At 35.9% G+C, this 27,351-nt stretch overlaps 1 protein-coding gene across 4 annotated transcripts in view; it reads left to right on the top strand.

Moving 5' to 3' along the window:
• The window catches only part of LOC113230756 (protein dead ringer), a 234,463-nt gene that overhangs the window by 195,418 nt on the left and 11,694 nt on the right, over positions 1-27,351 (top strand). The gene's annotated exons all lie outside the window — the stretch shown is intronic.

Genomic DNA, 27,351 nt, shown 5'->3' with positions numbered 1-27,351 from the left:
AAGTTAAATGAAAAAAGAATAAAATACTTTATTGCACGTAAAAAAATACAATGACTTCTTTGTGATACCAAATGATGCGACGAACAAGTCGTGCGCCTGGTTGTAAGCGACACGCCTGTCCATAACAGTTGCAATGGCACTCAGAGCTTTAATCGTAAAGATATGAGGAGCACTGCCATTGTGCCTAGAAGCGATGTTTTTACTCCGAACATTAAAATATTGGAATGTTTCATATTTTTCGGTGTCTTTGTACGATCATGCTATATCCATGTTGTTCTTGATCCAAGACCGCAAGCATTTTAAATAGGTAATTCAGAAATAGCAAACCTTTTTCGTGAGTTAGAAATTATCATAAACTGATATACCTTTTTCTTTTACATCCTTTTCTACGTTAAAAACGTTTACGGTAAATTGCCTTCGTACCATTACGAATTATCAACGGAATTCAAATTTCCCTTCAAGGTGCCGTGGGAAAAGCACACAGTATAATACACATAATTGCAGATGTTGCGGAAACCAGATAGCGATAACGGGTATCCGGTACTCATATAGATTAGTGACCAATGCCGGAAATAGTGTGAACTATGCATTAGCCTTAGGTCATGTACGTAGGTGTCTGTCGTAGAAGAAAGGTCAGTATGAGACTGCACATTTGTACTTCGATCGTGATGTGACCATGAGAAGAGTCAAGAATATCAAGTTTGACATTACTTTTTACGCTCTTGTTCCAATTTGGTCTTTAGAGTAACGGAAGAAGGTGCGCCTCTGTTAAGTTTGATTTAGACTTAGTGTCAAAATTGGCGCGTTCTGGACTATGCGCAAAATATTAGTATCATTTTACAAAAAAAAGTGATTTTCTTTCGTCCTTTTATATTCATGAATTCTAAATTTAACTGTATTCGTTTTTGGCACCTTTTAAGGCTTCTTTTGTTTATGATTTAGCATCTGTCTTACCACTTTAAATATTCTTTATTGCACCAAAAAATATACAAAGAAATAGAAATTATAAAAAAGGTGAACAAAGGTCTATAATATATATTCGCTATATCAAAATACCATATTCTTACGTGTACAAATATTTTATTGACAATGAAATGTAGGCGGTGACATAAACGAAATGTAGCATTATTTCCAGTCATGTGTTTTATAACGTTTTTTTTTTGTAAAAACAAACTTTATAAGTTTGTTTTTACAAAAAAAATGTTATCTTAAAAGTTTGCGTCATATTCAAAGTTGTGTAATTTAATAGAATTGTAAAATTTAATGAATGAAATACCATAATAAAAATTACCTGCTATGTACATTAGAGTAATGTTCGCCGAGATGGTCGTAGAAATACATATTTTTTTAATAATATCAAGGGACAGGATGAATAAGTCATGCACAGAAAAAAAGGGATTCTACTAATAAGAAAGAGCAATTTCTCAAAATGTTTGCTAATTCTGAAAAAATATTTATTAAAAGTAATAAAATATTGTCATTACAAAAATACTGCTTATCTTTTTCTGATACAATTTTACTCTTAACTTTATTCTAACTTTTAGACAAATACATTCTCTTCAAGATTTTATTTCATTTCTAATCAATTAATTGGACATTACTTACATCAAGAAATTTTTACCTCTTACATCAAATTTAAATAATCTTAAATGAATTCAAAATTTCTTGGGTGTATTTTAAGAAAATACATTCTTAAAGAAAAAAAGAAGTAGTTCCTATTCAGATTAATATTCTAAATTCTAGAGTACATTTTTAAAGCAACATTTCGTTGCGTTTTCATAGTCAATGTTGACGTGACATGTCGCCGAAGGCGTACGCGGTAACGATTACTTTTACTTGTGCTTGTAATCATAAAAAAAAACAGTCGTACGAAACGTAGTAAACGTAGAAACTTAGAAAACGTAGTATCTCTAGTTTGTTAGTGTGTTATTTGTAGTCATAATTTAAGAAATTTGGTTTCAACATGAAATCAAACTACACTTGTAACAAGCAAAACTTTGACATGCAATTAGTTCCATCGCGCCACTGCTAGATGGCATTAGTTGTACTCTGAAACGCGCTATCGTTTTGTTAACTTCAATAGTATAAGTCATCTCATATATATCTTAAATTGATAGTGCTTTCTGCCGCTGTAGCATTTATACGGTATTGAATGGTACTCAAGTATTTGAGAAGATTCCGTCCTGTTTCTGCTACTTTTTTAATGTTTGGCACTGAACTGTGTGCTTTCACGCCACTGAGACATACTGTTGGGTCCATAACCCTGTAAATTTACCCTTTTTGATATTAGAAAACGTAAATCTTCAGTCAAATAATTAAGTACCTCTCAATTTTTAATTTTTTTTTTCATGTTGAAATCGGACATTTCTAATAGCTAATAAATATTTTGTAGAATCTAGGCACTGCCACTGCGCCCTTCACCTTGAGACATAAAGCTGCCAACGTCCATTGTACCTGTAATTTCAGCGCCTTTGCGTTTAAATACCGGAACACAGTAATTTTCACATGACTGCTTGGCAACAGAAATGGTTATGGTGGCAGTATTTCCCTAGACGAATTCTTTTTTAAAGACGGCACTGCTTTTACGCCCCTAAAACATGTCTGATCTTGGTTTCTCATCGATATTGCCCTCCATATCAAAATTAGCGTAATCGACATTTTTAGTTAAATTGAGTTTTTAACATATCTGGGATTAGCGAAGTAAGATCTGCAACCCCCTCTAATCGGTCTTTTAATATCTTATTTAGTTTCAGTTTCAGGTGACAATAACTTAAATGTCCCAGTTACCGTAATGCAAATGCGTTAGTTATGACAACGAGAGCAGGATAGCACCCAAACCACATTCATATAGTCAGCTGTACTAATTATTATTCCATATTTATAATATTTGTTTCTTTTTCCAGGTAAGCAAAGATCGAGATTTTGCTCAACTCTTAGTAAGACACAGTAAGTAAGTGAGACAAGCTATGAGGCATACAACAACACCTTGTGACTTCATTATACAAATATGTTGTAAAATTTATAGTCTGTTCTTTTGTTTATGTGCATGTATTTATGTTTACTGTGTTCTTGTGTATGTGTACTGTGAATTTGATGTAGTATTTGTGTTAATAAGTGCATGTCCCGGTTTATGTATGTACCCCGCCGCTTCGTTTGTGGAGAGATTTATTCAGCAAATAGTTCTAAAAGGTTCAGTGTTGTGTGAAAATGTAAATTTTAGAAAGGATAAATGTTTTAGACATTATGCGGCTGAATTTAAATGCCCGAGGTTTTTTATTTTTTCTTTTCTTATTTTATTTATTTACGACAACCAACAAGTCATACACTTAATACATACAATTCTTGGTTATACAATTCAAACGGAGTATAGGTAGTGCTAAAGTGTTGACTCAATTAAAGGTTGCCACAACATGCAACAGTCAAACACAGCAAATTATTTATATATTCAATATAGGTATTATATAGTTATTCACACTTGTAATTATATAACATGTAGTAGAATATTCTATTTTTAAATAATAAATCGCACCCCTCTTGGAAGAACCTCATAAGTGGAGTTACGTATATTGCTCCATTAGATACAGCAAAATATAGTTCACATTCTCGCCAATTCTTGTAACTATCGACTAATATTGTAGATAAAACATAATATGAGCCTTCGAAATTATGTTTGTCGAATTTTTCGGGATATTTTCTACAAAAATTTCCACTAGTTTAGTTTTCGGAAAAATAACCCCGGGTTTGATCCTCTGCCGGGTCAATGAAGAAAACTAACTTTTATACTATATTGTCTCGGGTCTTGGTGTTTGTGGTACAGTTGTTGTTTCCGATTTCCATAACACAGTGCTTTAGTTATTTTCGAATCAGAGCAACGTATGTGATGTGGTTAAACATTATCATATAGACTAGATAATGTTTAACTACATCACATATAGTAGCAGTAGAGTTCCTTGTGAAATAGTCAATCCAGGGAAGTATTGCCACTTTACCTATTTCTGCCACCAAGCGGTGACTTGAGCATTACTGCGTGACGGTTTTGTAGGGTATGTATGGGTGCTGGTGAAATTACAGGCACATGGGACTTGTCAATTTATGTCTCAAGCTGACGGGCGAGGTGGCAGTGCCCCTCCGAGCTTTGCGTTTTAAAGCTCTGAGTGGCACTGCAACTGTTATGGACAGGCGTGTCGCTTACCACCAGGTCCACGACTGTTCGTCCCGTCACTTTCCATTACAAAAAATAAAATATGGTCTCATAGTTTGACGTCGCAATTGAAATAAAAACTGAACTTGGACAAGGCTCTTTAAGTTCTTCTAGAACTTTTAGGACAAGAATGAAAGAATTTCAAGAAAAGCAATAAATATAATTAGAGATCTATTAACGTCGCGACCTCGTCTGGTTGCGAAAAATCCAATCGAAAACTGACGGACAGTTGTCACTATGTCGACCTCGAGTAGCACGAATGACACAAATATCATTGGCCAAATCATTTGTGACGAATCTAAAAATGTTTACCTGGAAAATGGCTAATTATTATTGAAAGGTATACACTGATCACGCTGCGTAGAAAGTTGGCAATTTTACAAAAAATATTGGGACCATAATTTTATATTTAATTGCAATAAAGATTTATTTTGATTTTGAACTGCCTCTGTGGCCGAATGGTTGTCATGTTTGTCTGTCATGCAGAGGTCCCGGGTTCGATTCTTGGGCCGGCCGGGAGAAATATTTCTATGGCCTACATTTATTTCTCTCGTCAGTTTGTTGTCTATGTATGTGGCCTTACATCCGGAATACAGGGTCTCCCTTGTGCGGGGCTATAAATACGTGTGTGCATTATTTATTTATTTACTTTTACGAAACTTGATACCTTACCTTTAACTATAGCCGTTTAAAATAACTTTTTTTTATTGAAAATTAAGTGTGCATTTGACCTCCATCTCACCTGATGGAAACTGACGATGAGGTCGACGATGGAGCATGCATACCTAAATAATACCTATTCACTCTCGCCTACAAAAGGTCCAAGTGAGTGTTCAGGGAACAAGTCTGCAGGCAAGGAATTCCACTCCTTAGCCGTTCGCCATATAAATGTGGAAGCGTAATGCTTCGTGCGAATCTTTGGAATGTCCACAACATAGGGGTGGAATTCAAGCCTACGCCTAGTCCCCCGATGATGGAAAGGGGAAGGCGGAATTAAATAGTGTAATTCCATCGCACACTCTCCGTGATACATCCTGAAGATATATACTTTGAAGCTGTGATGGAATTGAAAAATAAAAAAATGTGATCTTTATACTGTAAAGCAAACCTTCTTTACTTCTGCCTGATTAACCGTCAGATTGTTTGCTTGGATTGTGTTCACTAATAACTATAACATTTTTCATTAAAAAACCAAGGTCAAAACTTTGTGCAATTACGTTTATCTGCCAAGTTTTATTGGTTAACGGAAACGGGGTAAAATACCGATAAACCGGATTTATCACCCAATTTTCCACTCCTACAGAATATTTTCTTTAAATTTGAATCTAACAAAAAAAAGGAATCATCGAAGTCTGTTTAAATGCCGGAGTAATCGAGTCACACAAAAAATACAGTCGTATTGGGAACCTGCTCCTTTTTTTGAAGTACCTAGCTTAAACAACAGACGCCTGTACAAGCCTGGACTATACCTATTCCGTCTGATGGTAAAAATATGGTAAAAAGTTCTTAGCTGTGCCTACACATAATTAACGTGGCGACGACACACAATTCAAACATTTATAATACAACGGTGACAGAAAGGATCAGGTGGAATTGAAACTTAAGACTTTAAACAACTCGTTTTTCCAGAACTCCTCTTTCAACAATTTCTCTTTAAAGAATTCCTTTTTATTTCAAAGAGGTCTTTGAAATAAAAAGGAATTAGAAGTAATTCTGTTTAAATTGAACAACTACTTTTTAAAGAACTCCCCCTTAAGAAATAATTTTGTAACTCTACCACAGACATCGATTTCAAAGTTCAAAGTATTTTAGATTGTTTTACTAAAACTAATAAAATAAAAATCATAATACTTTTAGAACAAACACGAATGTTTCGTTCTTTAAAAAAAAACCCTTCTGTTTTATATCGCTTAGCACGATAAGAATAATTGCATAGTAACACGCTCCAGCTAAGTGGTATTACGTGCAATAAAAAAATTAAAGTATAGAAGGCAGTAGGCGGCGCCGTTCCGCCCTTACATCTCCGCCCGCCTTATTCTCTTGGGCGGTTCGTAGGGAAAGTTTTTTGATTGATTGCACTATCAGTATAGTACTGTTTGATAAATCTTAGCTGCGTAGTCATTCGAGTGTTACGGAAACACAGACACGTTTTTATAATTTGTTACTACAAATGTAAACCTTTTATTTAAACCATTAAGGGAAAGTTTAATGGCGATGAAATACTGACAAAAATTAAATGGAAAGCACAACATTTCCAATATTAGTGCAAGTTGATAACTAAAAAAAAATAATGAGCATAATAGATAGTGCGCGGAGCAGTTACGGTATCTCATCTTACCCAAATGTTTTTTTAAACAATTGATAATTGAGAAAATTATACCTTAAAATAAATTAGAATAAATAGTTTAACAACACAATCGTACATTTCTGTAAAACCCGGACGGATCAGAAGCTTGGATTTAAAAAAACTGTATGCACATCTCTTATATACTTGGTATCTCTTATATAATACTGACAAGTAAATAAAGCACCATTGCAAAATTATTACATAATCTGTGATACTTCATCCTACATTTATATATTACACAATGTATGTTACTGGTTTATAGTACATATTATTCACACCTTTTGATACACAAATTGACTATTTCTCGTATGCATATTGTACTCACAATATGTGTTTTGTTGTGTAATATGAATTATTTAGTAACAGTCTTTCACAAGGCACTCCTTGTGAAAGAGTTCGTCCAGGAAAGTACTGCTACCTTACCTATTTCTGCTGCCAAGCTGTAATGTCAGTATTACTGTGTTTCGGTTTTGAAGGGTAAGGGTGCTGGTGAAATTACAGGAACATGGGACTTGTTAACTTATGTCTCAGGGTGACGAGCGCAATGGCAGTGTCTCATAGATCTTTGCGATTTAAAGCTCGGAGGGGCACTGCAACTGTTATGGACAGGCGTGTGGCGTACCATCAGGCGCATGACTTATTCGTCCTGTCCCTTAATATTATTAAAAAATATGTATTTCTACGACCATCTCGGCGAACATTACTCTAATGTACATAGCAGGTAATTTTTAATATGCAGTATTTCATTCATTAATTCTTATAATTCTATTAAATTTCACAACTTTGAATATGACGTAAACTTTTAAGATAACGTTGTTGTTTTGTAAAAACAAACTTTATAAAACAAATATTAATTTTACACATATATTATATACAATGATTAACGTAAGGAAATTAATGAAATTGAGTCGTTGCGAGATAGGGCGTCGAAAATGCTGAAAGCTTTCTCCTTTTGCAAGGCTATGCAAACACGTTGCGCGCCGTAATTACCAGTACTTGCTCTATCAGACGGTTGACTAGTTTCTTTGAATGTCATTTGTATAAAAAGAACGGGCGCTATCGTAACATAAGGCACGGGCGCGGCGGGAGGCAGGAAGTCCGTATTAATATAAAGATAAGCATAATTCCAATGAACTATCTTGGATCGGATTACACAAAGCTGTATCATAGTATAAGCATTCAAAACAGTTGCAGTTGTGGAAAAATATTCTAATGTTGCTACTAAACTTAGTCTTGTTCCTGTAATTTGCAATTTGTAAGCTTTAGTTTCTTGTCTGTAACGAAAATGACATAATGAAACAAAAACATGGCTACGAAAATAATTTCCAACCAACGACGTTTCATACATTGAAATGTGCTATATAAAGGACTAGATAGATATACATATGTATATAACAATGTTGCAAAAATCTTACCCTACGTTTATCCTCTCTGTAGTTGGATAAATAAATAAATGAACATTGACGCAAAAGCCTCACGAAATATTTGATTAGCGTAAGTAATGTCTATATTTAAAGACGTCACCATTTTTGTCTTTTTATATCTTGCAAATCGAATACAATTAATGCATGAAATATCTGTAGTTGTTTACTGCATGTGCAATTAATTATGCATTGAAAATGCTTGAATACACAAAAACTTGTGTAAATTTATAGCAGCTTCTTTGTCTTGAGTTAATGGTTTTCCGATTTAATATCGTGTTACTGATTACAATAGTTCATGCCGCGTGGTATAGTTTAATTTCACAAACACATTCAATAGTAATTCGATTATCTTGAATGTCAGAGTTCATTACGTGATGTTGTTTCGTAACAGATTTCGCTTATAGATAACATGGTCAGTATAGCTTAGTACATCAGATTTAGTTACGCGTTTATCCTATATAAATGTATTTATAATGTAAAATATCACGTCTGCGGATCATGTTTTACTGTCTCTTTGAGCTTACTGGCTGGTTTTGAGATAGAGGTGTTTAATGTATAATTTGTAAGCTAGGCATTTCGTGGTTTCGAATTTGTAATTCCATTAGAAATTGATACTATCTTCTTATTATTTCGATAAGAGCCGGCTCCAGTGTTGAATGATGCAATATGCTTACCATCGTGGTGAAAGGATTTGCTAATAAGCGTAAGGTACTAATGATTGTTGTCGAGGGTGCCAGACGTACAGAAAAAGAATGGTACATCATGCGGGGATGTTCATTTCATGGACACTGATAATTGTTGTTATAATAGTGCAAATGTAAAATTATTCTTGAAATGATAATTTTAAAGTACAGAAAACGCAGTTGTACCTAAGCCTAATTACTGCAGTTACTTCAGTTGTAATTCGTGTGATGTTCATTTGCTCTGTTATAGTCTATACCTTTTTTTATTGCATTGCAATGGCAACACCTATCCAAAACATTTGAAAATCAAAGCCAAACTGGATTCAAAAAGGCTCGGAGTACTCAATAGAGCGAAGTAGTGCTTCTCACCAGGTCACCGACTTTTATTATTTAAAACACAATTACGGCCCCATATTATTCGCATCTCTGAGTATGAGCTCCAAAATACCAGATTGACCCACTTGACTCCATCCAACGTAGGGTTGTCCGTATTGTCGATGATCCCAAACTAACAGATGGTATAGAGCCCCTTAGCCTACGGAGAGACGTTGGCTCGCTCTGTGTGTTCTACCATCTTTATAATGGGGAGTGCTCGGATGAACTTTTTAAACTGGTGCCACCGTCTCCTTTCTACCATTGTACCTCCCGCCAAAGGACTAGAGATCATCCATACATCTTAGATGCCTGAGATTGTAAGACCACGCGGGCGGCTCATTCGTTCCTTCCTCAAACCTGCAAGATGTGGAATGATCTTCCTGAAGTATTTCCTTTGCGCTATGATATCAGGTTCTACAAAAAGCGTGTTTACAGGACTTTCAAAGGCTGGCAACGCATAGGCAGCTCATCTGATGTTGCAAATGTCCATGGGCGACCATGACCACCACTTATCAAGCTCATCTTCGTCAAAAGAAGTCACTCGTTTTTAATACTTACCAACTGTACACTACGACGAGAATCAATTAAAAGAGAATTAAATCCTAGAATCCTATATATTGCATAACTCTAAGTCATACGTCAAAAGTGTTATTATCACATGTAAGCCAAAAAATAATATGAACTACATTTTTTTTTTCATTTATTTATAAGTACTAGCAAAGTACATTATAAATACACTACAATCTATTCAAATACAAGAGTAATAAGTAAATTACATTTCACTTAAACTAATAAATAAACAAGGTAAACTAAGAATTCACCCACTGGCAATTTTCTTATTATCTATTAAGGAGAAGACACTTTTATCAAGTGTTCTTTTTGTTCAGTTTCACTGGCACTATTTAGTTTAATCATACACTAACACTATTGAAATTGATTTGACAGTTTTAATCGTCTTATGATATCTGTGTGGTCAAAGAGCTGAATGGTCTCGCCGTTCACGTGATGTTGAAGCATGAGTTGGTGGGTTTCGGCGTATTTTTGAGCTATCTTGACTACGAATTCTATTTCCAAGTCTCGATGGAGGTCTTCGTTTCGCATTTACCAAAGTTGATTTTCCATGTTTCAAACTTTATTCTGGGAATAAAACAAATTTTAACTGTGTCATTTAAGCATAAGGCTCAAATTGCAGCCAAAAAACGGGTATCCTTGATAAGGTTAAGCGATATTTCACGCTTGGACAGCTCTTAACTTTGTACAAAGCACAAGTCCGATCTTGCATGGAGTATTGCAGTCACCTGTAGAATGGCTCAGGGAATCATAAACTTGAGAGTTATTGCCGATGATAAGCTCGAATCTAAATTTCATAGTTTAGCCCATAGGGGCAAAGCCGTTTGTCTGTCGGATTTCTACAGAATATTTTTCGGTAATCGTACTCATGAGTTCCAACAGCTCATCCGGTGGTGTATCATGCTTACTTGGTCAATATTCCCTTCAGGCGTACTAAGCGCTTTTCATCATCTTTTATTATGCGCACAGCCCAGGAATGGAACTCCCTGCCTACGACTGTGTTTCCGAGCAAATACAACCCGAATATCTTTAAAGTGCGACTGAGTAGATCTTCTGGGCGAGCTCGTTCCATCGTAGATCCTATTTTTGCTCCAGAGCTAGATAGTGGTCAAGAGCAAGTCCATTTAATTAAAAAATAAGTTATCGGCTAATGTCGTTCGCCGAATCTTGAAACCTCTTTTTTGATCATCTTTTGCACGCCTTATTACACCAAGAGCGCTAAGTGTTCTTTAAAACACGTTTCCTTGTTATAATTTTTTTCACTTGGTGATACTTACTTATGAATTTACAATATAAGATATAAAAAAAATCCCAAACATCTCACCCCCTTGCTATAGTCACCTACCGAATGTCACCCCATCTCAACCTATTTATGCTAATTCTCTATTGTGGTCGCCTCATTTGTTATAAAAAAAATCCATGTGTATCCATGCATTGTTATCCACTGCCCTTTGACTCTATTGTGTGTTTTTTGTCACTGTGGATTATTTTATTTCCGTTATATGTTATAGGTTTTTGTTTGTATTCATTATTATTAGTTTTTTCTCACTTCGGACGAATGAGTTTGTTTATCTTTAAATGACCCTGTGAATCTTAGGAGTTGTGTTATTAATACATACTGCTGTCTATCGTTTGCCCTATAATATAATCTGTCTTTACGGTTCTACTTATGTTGGTATTTTATTATTTCCTATTGATGTTTAGTGTTAGTAAACGTAGCTTTTATTGTCTATATCTATAAACTTTTTGACCTACGTGTATACATTACGGTATTCGTTTTTGTTATATACAAATTTTGTCTTAACTAATGAGGCAATGAAAATAATGTTATAAAAATGATTATTTATGTATTTAGTTTTTTCAAATAAACCAACGTTTCGGGCCCTTTATGGGTACCATGCTAATAGGAATACTAGATGGTAAATTAAAATTGAAGTATTTATAGTGTACAATAGGATGGTTTGCATTAATATCAGACATAACTGGTTGATGACTTTGCCGTCTTAGTCAGCCGTGACCATGGGACCTGTAAAGGACCTCGCTCGCTAGGAGGAAATCGCGCGTATTTGTTTTCCCGAAACGTTTGTTTCTCAAAGAAACAAACGTTTCGGGAACACAAATACGCGCGATTTAGATCCGAAAAAAATAGTTTCATTTCCAATGGATAGCAATTGCGAAAGCTCAAGAACTCGATATTTATGTAAAGTTACCATTATATTTATTTATTTTCCATCTATATAAACTATTAGTGAGTAACGTCCAGTAAGTTTGGCTTTCAATCCTGCTTCGTCACGACCGCGACGCCGTCTACATTGTGATTCAAATCACCATACAAATGTCCATTGAAATGAGCCCTAAACACGGTGGCACTCCGAGTCTCGCCACCTTCCTCATACAAGGTTCAAGCCACGTCAAATTGTACATTCTCTTACTACCTCTATGACCCGTCAACCGCCGCATTTCCTAGTAAATATTAATGTTTCACGCAGAATATAACCGTATGTACCGCTTTCGAGTGTTTTTGTTACCGCGCCGACAATAATTATAAAGAAGGTTTTACTAAAGCTGTAACCTAGATAGGTGATTATTTTCGTATTTATTAGCTTCTTGATTAATGGCGCTTAGCGTTTAGTTTCTGATTTCACTTGTTACTTCATGGTGGTCTTTGGTTTTACTCAATTCTATTATTTAAATGTAAGTACTTATTTGAAATAAGCTTGCCTGGCAATGCAGGGAAAATACTTGTATTAAAGCTCACAAGAGCAAAGCTTACAACGTATAACATATTATAATTTACATGCCCTAAAGGCACGTTGACTGACGTTCAATAACTTTGAAATGGAATTGAATGCTAAGGAAACGTTTATTGCCTTCGCAGTTTCCCCTTTATCGCGCATTACTATTATGAAAAGACATAAATTATTTTCCATCATGCACCTACAATGTAGGACGGCGATTAGCAACTTTGTAACACCAAAAGGAATGATAAAGAAAATTAAAGGTTGCCAATGATATTTTACGATTCGTGTGAGCGACAAAACGATAGTCGTAAAAATAAGTATAGGTGAGACGTGAACGAATAAACTATAACGATATACTAAACTCGCAACTTCGCCTTTAGATAATATAGCAAAATGGGACGGTTCACAAGAATGCGATAATAAAAACGTTTGATTGTAAAGCACAATGATGTTTGTAGATACATAATTACAGACAACTGGAGTAACAATATTGTAAATGGTGCGTTCAGGCTCGTTTTGACGGTACAATTTCCTAATTACCCATAAAAAGACATGACAAATAATAAATTACATATTTTTCACCCAAACCTCATTACCATTTATTGGAAACAAATACCAATAATTGTTTTTCATATATTTAACATTCGCAAGGGACGAAATTCTCGTTTACGGCCAGCTCGAAACAATGCTTATAATCGATCATCTAAGTAAGTTATTGAAGAATAAATCTGACAGCCTCTTAAATGACTTTCCCGTCATTCTAGCAGATATAAGCATTAAACTCTCGACCACGGCTTTTGTTACGTTCAAATATTACAATACACTTACAAGCATCCATTTAAGAGTTAAGGCAATTACATTTCTACATACTAAGTTTATCTTTGCACATATTTTCTACCTTACTATTACGTGAATTGTAATTGACTAATTTCTAGCGTTGTTCTATCCCGCGTCGACAAGATTTGTTAGAACTATGTACGATTTTACTGTCGATAGTTGCCACCATCGTTTGACGGATTCCATTGTTGCATTCATTGCAATGATCTGCTGCAGTTGCGTCGCCTTTCAGCCGCATCCGACAGTTCCATTGTTGTAATTTTATTGCCGGTGTTACCGTCCCCGCGGAGGTCGTAAACTACGCAACGGCTTTCGATACTATCCACCGCGATCCGCCGATGTACAAATGGGATCTGCGACCGCAAGACGTTTATCGCAGGCCGAAGCCACCGCAGCCGCGATTTTCATTCGTTTCTAATAAATTGATACGAGCCGAGGCGCGCCGAGGCTCGCTATTGGTCGAGGCGTTCCCCAGGGTTCGATACTCAGACCCCAGTTGTAAATCAACTTTACAACCTTTAATTACAGATATTTGCCGTCTCATGTGCGCGTACGGGATATCAGTGGGCTGTGTTCGCCAAAATATCGCATAATAATGGGTATTGACCTGTAATGGCTCGCCTGTAGGTACTATCGGCTGCTTTGTCTTGATTGTTGGACCGAGAGAATATTCCATTCTGAATGATTGCCAATTACATCGAATGGCCTCCTGAATTCCACTGAGCGATACAATACTTAAATATTGCTGCACAATTTTGATTTGCGTCCGCATAAATGATTTATGTGTTATTAAAGTTAATGGTTTCAGAATATTGTGACGTAGATGCACTTTTTATTATTTGGGTTTTATTGTTCCATGGTGTTAAGTAATGAACACGTTTAAACAGGTTTGCTGATTAAATCAGTTCGGCTTTGGCTCTTGTTTTTCTTATACATCTAAGTTGAACTTGAAACTATGTTCTAAAATGAATCTAATAAGAAAGTTATTGTGTTTGGTCGGGCTACAATGTTGCACCGGATAGGGCGGCGGCCATGTTAATGTCTCTCAGACGGAATTACGCTGGATTGTTCTCAGCTTTACTGCTCCCCTCATGATTGATCGTTGTATCCTCGGCCTTATATCATTCTCGCGCCATATCTCTCGGAATATGTACTGGCAATAAATACTTATTGAGTTATGGCAAGTTAGTCAAATTGTTGCTTTCGCCTCTTGCGGCTCTTACGCTTTTCTTCTTGCGTTGAAGAAATTTACTCTTGGTATAATAAAGCCTCATGTGATCATATACCACAAGTATTTTTCTCATGTGAATAACACGAACTACGTGAAACAAATTATATATAGGTATGTGTGAAATTTAATGACTTTTCTATTTCAGCATAAAAGCTATTAAGCAGCAGTAGATCTCCTTGAGAATGAGTTCGTCCAGGGAAGTACTGCCATCGTACCTACTTCTATCCCTAAACAGTAATGTTATCATCATCCGGTTAGGAAGGGTAAGGTTGCTGGTGAATTACAGGCACATGGGACTTATCAACTTCTGTCTAAGGTTGACGGGCGCAGTAGTGGCACTGCTACTGTTATAGATAGATGTGTAGTTTACCATCAGGCGCACGACTTGTTCATCCAGTCACTTGATATTATTAAAAAAAAATCTACTATCGAGTTCTTAGGTTTTGGCAATTATTATGGAAATTAAACATTTTTTTGAGATATAAATCGTATATTTGTTTCTTCACATAAACCAACGTTTCGGGCCTTTCATAATACGAAACTATAGTGAAAATAGGATGGTTTGCATTAGTAGGTATTACACATTATCTGGTTGACGAATTCACCATCTCAGTCAGCCGTGATGGGTCCTGTAAAGTGCCCGAAACGTTGGTTTGTTTGAAAAAACAAATATACCTACACGATGTGTATCCGAAAAATAGTTTTATTTCTAAAATTATCGACTAATTTAGCTTTTACGATCTTTAAGCATTTGTACTGAAATGCTGTCATTTCGCAGATGTAGCCTTGTTACACCGACAGTGCGAAACTTCATTATCAGCATGTTTATACTCTCTTTTATTATTATTAACTAGAAAATATAATTATTAATACAAAGATCGAACATTTAGAAAAAAACTCTTTCGATCCGGCCTGATTCGAACCTTAAAGCTTAGTTGGCATAGCGTCTGGCACGGTTTACTAGAAGACGTCGGTTCGGATCCGGCCGGATCGAAGGAATTGTTTTTCTAAGTGTAATCTTTGTATTAATAATTATAACAAACTAGTGGACTAATTTCACAAAAAATAATTGAATATGAATTCAATGCAAATAGAAAATATAATTCATAATTTTCAGTTCAAATTTACCGCTGTCCTTTATCTTTTTTTTATGATACAAAATGATGGGACGAACAAATCGTGTGCGTGGTTGTACGCGACACACCTGCCCATAATAGTTGTACTGACGCTCAGAGCTAGAAATCGCCAAGATCTGAGGGGTACTGCCACTACCGTCACCCTGAGACATAAGTTGACAAGTCCCACGTGCCTGTTATTTCACCAGCACCCTTGCCCTTCAAAAACGGAACACAGTAATGCTCTTATTACCTACCGTTTGGCGGCAGATATAGGAATTTCCTTGGACGAACTCTTTCACAAGGAGCTTTACTGCTACTAAATAAGGGTGTCGGGCGCAGTGGCAGTGCCTCTCAGATATTCGTGATTTAAAGCTCTGAGTGGCACTGCTACTGTTATGGACAGTGTCCATTATCATTAGATGCACGACTTGTTCGTCTCGTCACTTGGTATTAAATAATTTGAATACAGAGTACAAAATAAAACCGACCTCAAATTTTTGTGGAATTACATTTATTTGCCAAGTTTTATTGAAATCGGTTACTGGAAAGGGCGCGAAACCGGATTCATTCCCTAGTTTGCCAGAGTTAGAGGTGGAATATTTTCTTGAAATTTAAATCCAATACTGAGGTAGGTACCCTCTTTCCAACAAAAAAAGAATCATTAAAATCGGTTCACAGATCGCGTAACATACCCAGGTAACCTTCATAAAAAAAATATAGCCAAATTAAGAACCTCCTTTTTTTATAGTCGGTTAAAAAACTCTTTTATAATAAGCAACCGAGATAACTAACTCTGTTGTTGTAATCGTTATTTATTATTATATATACGTTATTGTTTTTTTATAAGTAACATTATTATTAATTACACATAAAACATTGAGATTGAAAGTGTGGAAATTAGCACTAGGTATGATCGTATATCTAATTTAAAACCGCTATTCAGACCGCTATAAATTTAGTCGACCATAAAACAGTAACGACTGTCTAAACAGAGGTTAGCTCCATTACAGCCTTAATATATACGAAATAGAATTTATGAAAATCATTAATCGACCTGATGTAGGTGCCTAGTGTTTAACGTTAATAATAAACCTGGCTTTATGATTGTTGTTTTTTTTTAAATTGGAATTCTTAATTCGATTCCTCTTTTTAAGAAATTTTAAGAAATCTTCTAAGCGATAATGAGTTTCAGTTTTTTTATTTCGCTACCAAAATGTTTTCTTTTTGTTATTTTGTTTTAATACTAATTTCTTTTTTTTTACCGTTTCTCATACCAAATACATACATTATTTAAATGTACCTATATATAGAACCTACCTATTACAATATAACTAGTAGATGGTAGCTCGTAAATTGTAACTTAATATTGTTATTTACTTACCACTGTAGGTGAAGATTATGTAGTTGTAACGGTATTATGTATAATTAACGGAAAATCAATTCAAATGGGTGTCTACATTTATGTAAGTACATTTAAATATTTCGAGTATTTATTTGGTATAAAAATGGTAAAATAGTCAGAAATTACCATTAGAATATTTTATTTTACTGTTTTATTTATTTTATTTTTAGATTTCAAGGTAGAGTCCAGATGAACTCTACACTGAAATCAAATCAAATCGTTCAACAAATGGCACGTAAATGTTATTCTTATACCTTTATATTTGTCATATTGCAGTTAATTTATCTTTAACCGTAAATGTTATACAACTGCATCGGCAGATTTGCACGGTTTACTCGCGCTCTACACGTCTTTTTATGGTTTTCTATTTATAAATATTTACTACTTTTGCTCTCTCTCTGTCTATCTAAAGTTGACTAAATGTAGGTGTCTATATTAAAACTAATATTATATCTCATATAAATAATATTTTTATGAGATATAATAATTTTTTTGTTAATCGAGACCTTTTTGCAGTAGAAAACAACTATTATGAACATCGTTTGTTCGCTATGCAGAAGCGATGTTCACAACATCGTTTTCACCTGAGAAAGGTCATAAGTATCGTGAAAGAAAATCAAAAGCAGCAACATGAAGAAGTTACAACTACAAACGCATACGAAACGAGTAATTGAAATTGATCGAGCCGAGAATCGAATGGGGCGGCGCAATCAAAAGCGTATCAGACCAATGGGCGATGGCCGTTGGCTCTCCGGCGTCTCCCATTGGCTGTTCAAATACTGAGGGGCATAAAGGGCCTTGATACAACTCTCGATAAGCGGTGGGCGGCGAATGCCGATTCCATCGATTATCACGCTGTCGCTAGCGAATGCGGTATAACCATTCGATAGGCGTACACGTCGATTTCTCTGGTACCCACTGCCAAAGAAATTATTCTTTTTAATGGCCGGCTTTAAACACCCGACATTTTATAATCGCAAACATACATGACTGCCAACACATTACTGTCGTTTAAGCATATCAATTAAAAGATTCAAAACTTGATTTATTGACTGTAAAAATTGTATCGTAACCATAATCAGTCGTAAACTCCGGCCGCAAATCAAAGCTACTTTGCAACACTTAAACAAGATTAAATGGCTAATCGGGGAATATTTACAATCTTTTTATCAATGCTCGGAGGCGTTTAGCTTCGGGATTTACGACAAGCGTGTCGTTAGCACAAAAGAATTAGCCCTTCTAAGCGACATCGAGTGGCCAATAAATATCGACCGAGGTGCGAATAATCGGTGCAACACTGTAGTTATACTGTTTATTCCATACAAAGATCCATAAACCACGGTTTCCGAGTGAAATTCATAATACAAATTTAGCTTAAGGTTTCGTAGGAAAAGCAATAATTTGTCACAATTGGGCACGATTAGATTGGCTCCGGCGCGATTTGACATACGTCATAAATTACGCTTTGCCCAGCGGAGTCGAGTGAGCCGTCAAGTGCGCGCGGCCGGGTCGTGTGGAGTGGCCTTTATAAATGGTGGGGTTATGAAAATAGCGCGGTCTCGTCGCGTCGCACGCGCATCGAATCGCGCGTTTTCCGCCGCAGAGCGGGGAGCGCGGTTTGTGGAAATCGTTATTGGGGTGATTGCTTTCATAAACAATAGCTTTTGTGGTGTTCTTGTAACCGTCGTGTTATTTAGCCGGATAACGGGCCCCTTAGCGCTCCGTGATAACAAGTTTCACGCTCCTACAATTCAGCTGTGCCTTTCGTTGCGTGCTTTATCTTTGGCGCTTTGAATCCGCACGTAATCATTTATTGTTTGCGTTCTGAATTATTGGCTTTAGACTTCTGTTCGAGCGTGCGAAAGTTATAGCTTTGGAATCGTAAAGTCAGCTATTTTGATAAGTAGCACCTTCAGACTATTTATCAGGAACTATAGTGTTATGTTGTCGTTAACCCCTAAAATTATGTACACAAAGTCGCAAACACATAATATGATTTTTATGGTTTCCCTCGGGAATAGATTCGAGGAAAGCATTAATATTACCACGTGGCGTAGAATTGGTTGCAATCGTCCACCTCACGTAGCTTTGCACATCAAAGGTAAAACTCGTTGACCAGAATAGCTTGACCTCTCTTCACATAATTTATGAATACTGGAATACAAGAATGGAATAGGTAAGAATAAATAGTATAGGCTTGAAGAAGAAAATAATATAAGGCCGCACGAAATTAGTTGAAAGTATTTTAAGGGCAAGCTTGCACTTAAGCGGTTATGTAATACTTCAAGAAAATTGACGAAATAGATTTGTGAGTTAGAAGGTGAGTGTGAGCGGGCAAGTACTGGTAAGTGCTTACCAAGGTGAACTTACCACGACGAAATTGAAGACATCATACCTAAAGAAAGATCAGGGGGTCTACTCTCGATCTCGATCTACCAAATAAGCAATACTTGACCAAATGAAAAGACGCGTGATGCAAATGAAGCTTCATACTTGTTACTTGTCTTTTAATTTTGTCGAATATTACTCATTTGAGAGTAATTGTTTCGGACCGGTGTCGGACGGCGATCGAGAGTAGACCCCCAGGTCAGAAGTGCCCGTAACCGACGAGCACGTAAGCATTTAATATGAGCTTTGAGGAGACGAAAGGTATATTTGGTAGCGTTCTGGAGTGGTCTATCTCAAAATTATCTAATTAAAAAGGGTCTGCCGCTCTAAGTTGACGAATCGTAGACCATCCCAATGTTGTCATGTGATTATTCTAACCAATGAAAAGCTTGGAATCCCTGTCATAATAAAATTTTGCAGATTTTTTATTTGTATTTTTTTTATTATTACCCACGTACGGGACGAACAAGTCGTGCGCCTGGTAGTAAGCGACACGCCTGTCTATGACAGTTGCAGTGCCACTCACGTGCCTGTAATTTCACCAGCACTCTTAGGTACTCTTCCAAACTGGAACGCAGTAATGCTCACACATTACCTACTGCGTGGCGACAGAAATATAATATAAAGATAAGGTGGAAGTACTTCCCTGAACGAACTCTTACATAAGAAGCTCTACTGCTATTAACTTTCTGAATTAATCTCAGATAATAAGTAAAAAAAGGGTACATTTTGGATTGAGCCACTGTTCTTGAAACGCAGCAAATTATGTGCTTGTGCGTGGATGCGTGTGTGTGTGTGTGTGTACGTGTGTGTATACGTGTGTTTGTGTGGGTGTTAGTTTGAAACTCTCTCACACACACGCATGGATCCACACCCACGCACAAGCACACAACTTGTATTATAGTAAGAGAATCAGTTTTGTAATATTACTTTATTTTACTTTGTTTTATAGTAATTACATACTAATTATAGAAGAACGAGACCTCCTTATACAAGTATTTTCGTACTTTTACAACGTACATTTTCGACGAAATAAAATATTTTTATTATTTACGAGTAAAGATACCTACTAGTAATAATATACAGAATCATTATACCTTATTAATTATATATTGTCAGTGAAAATATAATTACATAAACATTTCAGGGCTGCTAAAATTTCCTAAAAACCTCTTTAAGCACAATGTATCACGAGACAGTCGCAATTTATTGAATTTTTAAAACGCGAAATATACTTATATTGTTACGAAACCTAGACATTGATTCAGAAAACTACTGCCAAACTTGTGGTATATGACACATTTTAGCTCACGGTGACCACTGATTACATTTCTCTAGAAGTATTCGAATGAGATTAGATTGGAATAACTGTTTTAAGAGTTCGTCCAGGTTATAATGTCAGCATTACTGTGTTCCGGTTTTGTAAGGGTGCTGGTGAAATTACAGGCACATGGGACTTGTCAACTTATGTCTCAGGGTGACAGGTGCAGTGGCAGTGCCCCGCAGATCTTTGCGATTTATGGCTCGTAAGACACACTGCAACTATTATTGACAGGCGTGTTGCTTACGTTATTTGATATTATAAAAAAAAATATAAAAAATCTATGGCCTCATGTGAATTGATTACAGAGCATAGGGTAATAGTAATGAAGTAGAAACCCGCTCAGTCCTAAAACAAATTTGTGTGTAAGCAGAGATTATAGCTAATCCTGTACTTATTTCGTTGACCTTTTTTTGTGAAACTCTTTCGTTTATAATAAAAATTTGATTTAAAAATATATCTAGGATTTCAACGCTACAAACAAGCTGAGGTGGCTACTACTGGTAGCCTTCACGCAAAAATAACCCTTAAAGTGGTAAGGTGCCAAGTTTGTTGATAGTACACATCAAATAACAGTAACAGAGACCAACCGACCTAAGCCGTGAAAGTGTTTCGCGCCATAAAAGTCGCCACAAGCTTTAGTCAAAGCAACATGGTTGCTAACTACCCTCAGTGTTGTCATATGAAACGTGGGTGGTAGGTAACTACTTACTTCCGAGTGAACTAAAGCTTTTCAATTCCGGTACGTGCTTTATGCGTTATCAGGGGCAGTAGGTATAATATCAATTTTTGGATCTTTTTATGCCTAAAAACTGAGTGACTTTACCAAGAGGTTACAGTGAGAGTTATCGCTAGCGACCACGTAAAATGTTTGTATACAAAATGTTCTTTCTGTTTGTCACCATCAGAGGCGCTGTATAATTTACCCTACCAAATTGTGAAAGAATCTATCTATCTAGCTATCGACAACTGCCAGCAAACTCGTGTAGAGTCACTGTTATTAAAGATAAACTGCACAAATATCGAATTTTTTAGGTTTTATCGATATTTTATCATCATATCACATTCTATATATTTTATCGAACTCATATCTTATAAAGAGTGGTTATTCAGGAGATGGCAAAACATTCTATTTATTTGAGATTTTTAACAAGGGTGTTAATTTCGGTGCATTAGTTTAATAATAAATGAAAGCCAGTGTGTGAATATGAATGACATTTAATGTGAAATCAGCTTGTACAACTTGTATATACTATCCATTTTTTGCATTTCAGTAACTTTGTGCTTTAAGATACAAGTTTAAGAAAGACGACGATATTTTTATTCTTGAATATTGTGGGCCCGGTGGTGAACAACGCTCCTGTCCATAACAGCTGCAGTGGCACTCAGAGCTTTAAAACGCAAAGATCTGAAGGGCACAGCTACTAAGCCCGTCACCTAGAGACATAAGTTGAAAAGTCTCATATGCGTGTAATTATACTAAAGTTCAAAAACTAAATCGGTTAGCCGGGACCATGGAACCTGTGAAGAACTTGAAACTTTGGTTGATTTGAGCAAACATGTACACGATGTAGATCCTAGAAAATAGTGTCATCTCCAATAAACTAATAGGTACTACTAATACTAGATAATAACGCACACACTCATTGCCCCACACTAGGGAAACCCTGTATCGCGGGTGCCATTGACACATACACACAGGCAACCACAAATTACACCCAAACTCATGAGTGAAATAAGTGTAGGCTATACAAATATTTCTCCCGGCCCGGGAATCGAACTCACGACCTCTGTACGGCAATCCAGTATGACAACCGTTCGGTCATGGAGGAAGTTCTGTAAACTGTACCAATTTTTCGATTTTGGACTATAGTTTTAATCTTACATCACTTCATTCTATTTGTCGTTGGATAACTACACTATCTACAGTTTTCACCAATCACAATAGAAATAAACACCAAAATACTCAATTCATTTACTCCAATTTTGTATTCCCTTTAAACATGAACGTGGCAATTAATCTCCATGCCGGGTGACGTCACCCCCCCCCCCATTGGGACCCCACCCCCCCCGGCCCAGATAACCGGCGAATGATTAACAGCAGAGGGAAGACGGATTGACAAATAGTCGTTTAGGTATTCGCTAATGCTTCGCTCTCATCAATAAACGATCGACGGGGGAAAGGGTTACCATATTGAAGTTGCAAATAAGACAACTAGCTACGTATACATATCGCACCTTAACAATGAAAGTGACCTGATGAAAAAATCATCAAAATGAGTCTTTGAGTTATTTATGGGTCTGTTTCATATGTTGGAAATTCCCATATTTAGTGTTGAATGTGCATGTGCAAAGACAACATGCCACTGTTGGCGAAAAAGCAAATTTAGTCTGTCTTTTTTGTAGACGGATTAAAATGACATTTGTAGAGTTGCCAGTTTTTATAAAATTCTAAATAGTCAAGTAGTTATTGTCGATAAGTTTATCGATGGTTATGAAAGAAAATATTTTTTTTCCAAAAGTGACTGAATTGTGAATGTTACGAGGTTCTAATTTTTATTATTATTTTTATTATTTATTAAGAAATATAATATATATAATGATTACTAATTGCCTTATTGCGTTCTTATTTTGACAGTTGGTCTACTAGTATCGAAATCAATTTTGATTCATATACATTTTAACAAGAATAGCCGGATTTGATTATCTAGATTGAATTAAAAAGACAAATTTTAAAATATATCTCCTGTGTTTTTCATAAACATATGTAGTTCTAAATACCTAGTACCTTATGTATGAATATACAAAAATTGACAATTCAAATGAATTTGTGCTCTGTAATTGGCAACGTAAGGTTAAAGTAATATTGTTTTAAGAGATTGTGGTAGGCCCCCTTGGAACTGTGTTCCTGTTTAAAAAGACAAATTTTCCGTCCGGAGTTTTCCAGCAGCCTTGTTACCCTAATCGAGTAAATGAGGTGAGGTGCGAGGGGGGGTGACGACAGCTAACTTGATAGACACTCGGTTCAACTCCGTCGAGAATAAATTGTTTGCAACAATTAAGCTTAGCAGTTGATTGATGTCGTTACAGATCGGTTTCATTTTAACCGTTTTCATGTATTTACTTGCAACTTACTGTACAATATTTATTATCTAATATGTACATTACAATGATCTCCTCCAGTGATATTCTTTTTGAGCCCCCTTCAAACTCAAACTCACATCATCCTTATTTCATAGGCAAATTACGCTTGATATCATCATATTGAAACTCTACTGCTCATTCGTAAGGCAGATTTCCTTGAGAAGAATAAGCAAGAAACTTAAAAAGTTGCTCTTTGTTAGTAAACATAGTACACGTTTATCATTTATTATTGTTTACCCTGGTGAAGACAAGTCTTTGACGATATTGTCATTGGAAATAAAATGATTTCGTTGTATGTTTGAATATAACTTTAATTACGGTTAGTAGTGCAAGTCAAGTTGGACAGCACACATGATGAGAGAAAAGAATTGAAAAGTGGACAAGCGATATTGTGGAATACCATTCCAAGAGAGGGAAAAAGTAAGAAAGGGAGACCATACTTTAGATGGGAAGACGATTTTTCATATGTTGCTGAAGGAGGAGGACGCAAACAGCAAAAGATAGGGAGAAATGGAAATCTCTGGAAGAGGTCTATGTCTTAGGACAAGCTGAAAGTACTAAGTCAACAAATTTGAGTAATAATAAATGAGTTTCTGTGTAAGATAAGTTAGTACGTAAGTTATTAGTAATAAAGGCTATAAATGAATAAATAAATAGTAGTGCAAGTGAATCTAGGTGACACCTAAACTAAGTGAAATTGTTTACGTGTACCTTAGGTATCTAAATCGGTGATTATAGCTTAATGATTAGTCAACGTATTTTGTTGAATAACAATAAATTATAATATCTAATCTAAACATAAATTATATTAATCTTGTTTATATTACGTATAATGTAACAACAGATATAAAATGTTCAGGGTCATGCTAGTTTTTTCCTTTGAATCAATCTTGTACCGTTTAAATATAATTCTTGATAAATATAAAATTAATTGGAACAACGAAATGCTACCCATAGCAACGTCATACCATGTGTTTGTATCAGAGACGTATGAGATATGTGACAAATGTATATATCAAAAAAGTCACAAACTAAATCCTTAGACTATTTTTCTCATTTATTTGTTTGTTCACGGTCTGTTATTTTTAATCATAAATTAATGAGACAAAAATAAGAATTAGTATTGATAATTATATAATAATATTAACGCTCACACTCATATCGCGTGTGCCATGGACACATACATAGACAACCACAAATTACACCCAAACCCACGAAAGAAATAAATGTAGTCCATACAAATATTTCTCCCGGCCCGGGAAACTAATCTGGGACTTCTACGTGGCAGACCATTACAGTAACCGTTCGGCCACTGAGGTAATTATAGGATATATTTCGGATAATTAGTGCATAATATGATAATGACCAAAGAAAAGTAAATATGTTAATAATGACCAAAGAAAATAAATATCTTGATAATGACCAAAGAATATAAGTATATCTTCATAATTTCGAAACCTGGTAATTAATACGTTTATTAATATTTGCTCAATAAAATTTATCACACATACACCAAAATTTATCACCAACCAACTAAAAACAGCTTAATACACCACGTGAACACTACTTCGCACATCATGTTGTTTCACCGTGAAATAGTAAATCTTACGAACAATCTGGCCTGCTTCCGTGGCCGCATCGGCTGCGCTAAATCCAGCACTACTATAACGTTTATTAAACCCACAGTATACATAGAATAAAGTAAGGATCAGTGTTCGCATCCTAGAATGGTGGCACTTTTACCCTATCTTAGCAGTAATGTCAGCATTATTGTGTTCGGGTTTTGAAGGGTAAAGGTGCTGGTGAACAGGCACATGGGACTTGTCAACTTATGTCTAGAGTTACGGGCGCAGTGGCAGTGATCAGGTCAGATCTTTGCTTTTTAAAACTCTGAGTGGCACTGCAACTGTTATGGATAGGCGTGTAGCTTACCATCAGGCGCACGACTTGTTCGTCCCGTCACTTGATATTATAAAACAAAAATTTCGTAAATTTCCTCATGCATTTACTGTATTTTACAAATTTATATTATTCAAATTTATATGAGCTAATAGTGAGAAATGATTGGGTCTCCATACAAACTTTCATCCTATATTTCACTCCTTTTAAGATTTGATTTTGTGACAAAAAGTAGCCCATGTCCTACTCCTAGATCCCATCTATCTTATACCAATATTCATCTGGTACAGAGGTTTAGGTGTGAAAACTTAACTGACAGAGTTTCTTTCGCATTTATACTATTAGTTTGAATATTTGGACGTATACGTCAAATTTTCAAAAATCTTCTTAGTGTGCTATCTGATAATGCCTAAGATTATTTTCTTGTATGTATAATAATAAATATGCCTATATGCAAACTGCATTTAAAGTCAACTGTGGCCATGTAAGGTCGTAAACGGATCTGACTCGGTGTATCGTAAATCATCGATCTTGCGCGATTTACCATGCGCACGAGTTTACAGGCCTTACCAAGCGCTGTAAAGAGCCACCATAAATGACTTTATGTGTCCGAATAACACTCGAGATATCTAGTGTATGATTAATATGTTTCCTTGTCTCTGGGATGAGTCATTTGTTTAGATGTCCAGTCTATTTGTAGGGATCGGTTAGTGAATATTGTATCTCAAAAAATATTTGGTTTCGGTTAAAAACAAAGATGTAAAACACTGATTTCACAGCTTCGCATACGTTCCGTACGGACTACAGACTGTCCGCCTGCGAGTCATCCGCATGCGTAGAATCCGCAGTGCTCTGAATCGAGTGTTTAATTTAGTGTGGATGTTCACGGAAGACAATTACCTACAATTAACGCACGTGGGAAGTTTACGTGGAGCGTGTTCCGTACAGAGCAATCCGCGTCACTGTGAAACGATGTTCTAACGCCACACGTGTTAACTCCGGTGCTCCGCGCGGACGGTCCGCAGATAAATCCGCACTGCTCTGAAACCAGCCTTAAAGCTATGAACATAATATTAGTTAATTGAATATCACGATGTTTTACTACCCTGATATTCAGTTATTTTTGTGAAATTATTAATACAAAGATCGAACACAAAGAAAAATTACTTCGATCCGGCTTGACTCGAATCAGTGCCTTCGCATACCGCGGCTGACACTCTCATTTTAATTTCTCTGTGCTTGCTGCAAGTTTTGTGTTTTTGGCGTTTACGACTTTTTTGCTGTAGCGCCAAACTACGAGAAATCTGTGAAAGACAGCTATGAACAAAGCCTTGGTACAAACTGCAGTTATACGAAGGGTTTTCTGATGCACCGCTTACACATGTTGGCCTAAGTAAATGTTTTTTACTTTATAAAATTAGAATTAGTAACTACGATGAGAATTTCCACTAATGCTACTGTAAAACACAAATGTTTTTTCGTAAATAGATAAAAAACATTTTGTAAAACTTTTCGTCCTTCGGTGTAGGTTAAGGCGTTTGATTGGCCATACTGCCTATTATAAATTTTAATAGTTTCATTTTCAGACAGTTTTTCGAGGAAAATGTTTACGGTGTCTTTACAGTGGCCATTTAAAAATCCACAACATTTTGACACTACAAAAAGCCGGC

Source organism: Hyposmocoma kahamanoa, unplaced genomic scaffold, assembly GCF_003589595.1.
Source record: "Hyposmocoma kahamanoa isolate Upper Pololo Valley unplaced genomic scaffold, ASM358959v1 64, whole genome shotgun sequence".
NCBI lineage: Eukaryota > Metazoa > Arthropoda > Insecta > Lepidoptera > Cosmopterigidae > Hyposmocoma > Hyposmocoma kahamanoa.
This window is presented reverse-complemented; position numbering and strand designations above follow the sequence as displayed.